Below are 2,053 nucleotides of genomic sequence, written 5' to 3' on the forward strand. Positions count from 1 at the left end.
CTCTCGAGTGCAAAGGGTTAATCGATTCGGTGAGTAATCGGCGCGAGTAATCTTTCGAAATCGTAATAGTTCGCGCGTCAGCTAATCGGCATAGCAGGCATAATGCAGTCAGATGAATATTACACGCGTCTTGCTACCTTGCATTTCAGTTTTTTCCACTTCCTACCGCGAATAATTACCATTCTGCCAGTGTCGAAGAACTAAACCGCGCGGGAATTAAACGCGTACGCTCGAGATCGCCGGTCTCGGGAAAGGTAAGGTCGATCTGCGACGACGTGGATTTTAATGAATCTTTGTAGATCGGTAATCCGCGTGGAAATATTTTTCCAGGACGAGCGTTGAAAGGAACTGTTCGCTCCGAGTGCGGATATCGCGCTAACAATGGCGTAGGCGGCGGCCATTTCGAATATCGGGCTTATCGCGACGCAGGGAATCCAACGACGACCTGGATGACTCAATTAACATAACTCGATCCGTTTCCACCCGCCTCGCTGTCTGGCCGATTGTTTCGTAACCATCTCCCGAGTAATCTTCTAACATTCTGAATAGAACAGCCACGAGTAATCTTCCAACGTTCAGGATAGAACAGGGACAAGCAATCTTGGCTATCTAGACATCGCCATCTTGATTCTTCCATCCTTTCGGAGTCTCTTACCTTCTACCAAGTCAAAATTCAAAATCAGACAGGAACCTTGTCTTCGAGGGGAAAAATACTTCAAAAATTTCGATCCCTGATTAATTTTTAATTCTCTCAAAAACGGATTGTTCCCTTCGATCGTTTAATTGTCACGAATATAACTCCTGGGAGTTGGCTTCAGAGTTTCCTACCTTTTACCAAAAGCGAAAAATATTTCAAAAATCGACACCATCGATCCTTGGTTAATTTTTAATTCTGTCAAAAAATAAAGTGTTCCCTTTGATCATTTAGTTGTCACGATCCTAACTCTTCGTGGCTTCCTTCTCGATCCTGTCAGAGTCTTCGAATTTTCCCAAAGACGAGAGTCACAGTGAAACAGGAACTTTGAGTTCGAAACGAAGAATATGGAAGAAATCGTGGATTTAAAAATCTCGCAACGTGTCGTTGGCGCGACTTCGCTGTCAAGTTGGAAGAAGCGAGACGAAGACGCACCCTATCGACTGCTGGAGCAGCGCGGCTGGCAACGCGCTGCCATTAAGCCCCGTTAGAAAGGGAGGCGGTCGAAAAGGGGGAAAAAGGGGGCGAAAAGAGGCGGCCCTGGATGCGGGCAAAGCTAACGAGAAATTTCTTTTCCCGCGCTGCCTCGCGAGCCGAAGATAATTTGCGCGGCGATCCGGCCTTGCGTAATTCGGATTGGCGTGCAACGTGTAATTTTAATTTTAATGTCCGCCACTCACGGGATGCGCGCTGCTCCTCTAGTTACGCGTAACAGGGTCGTTAAATCGGCTGCCAACCTTGTAAAACCGCGCCCTCGCCCCGCCGGCCGGCCGAGCCGCGGAAAATGTTCGTGTCGCTGCTTCCAATGCTTCCTGCTTTTATACACACCTGGCTCCTTTATGCACACGCGTTCGCGGAATCTCGCGAAGTGCATTTTCGCTGCACGCCAACGAGATTTCCCGTTTCTCCGAGGGGAAAATTCCTTCGGAGACGTTGAATCGTGGCAGCTTGGACGGAAAATTTGGCAGATCGTGCCGGGAAAATTGTGGCATTCGGGACGAGATATATCGACGGCGCGAGAATTGGGGGATGGTGATGGTGGTCGAGGTTGTTGAAAGAAAAAGTCGACAGAGGCAGCGAGTATATTGTCAAAATATATTCAATGAAAAAATCATCTTGTAAAATTAGACAATCGTTCCATTCGTTACAAGGATATTAATAATAGGAGTGATAATAATAATAATCGTCGTCATCATTATTACCTTGCCTAACAGAACCGCTACCGAATGCAATTAGAATCCCTACAACCTATAGCGGTGCCTTAAGAAACTCGAGGAACGTCCTTTATTTACAACAATTACGTGAAATTTACGCCAAGGATTCGCGATCGGACGCGACACGAGCCGCCGTTCCACTCTT

The sequence above is a fragment of the Eufriesea mexicana genome, unplaced genomic scaffold, assembly GCF_001483705.2.
Source record: "Eufriesea mexicana isolate 0111107269 unplaced genomic scaffold, ASM148370v2 scaffold863, whole genome shotgun sequence".
Taxonomy (NCBI): Eukaryota; Metazoa; Arthropoda; class Insecta; order Hymenoptera; family Apidae; genus Eufriesea; species Eufriesea mexicana.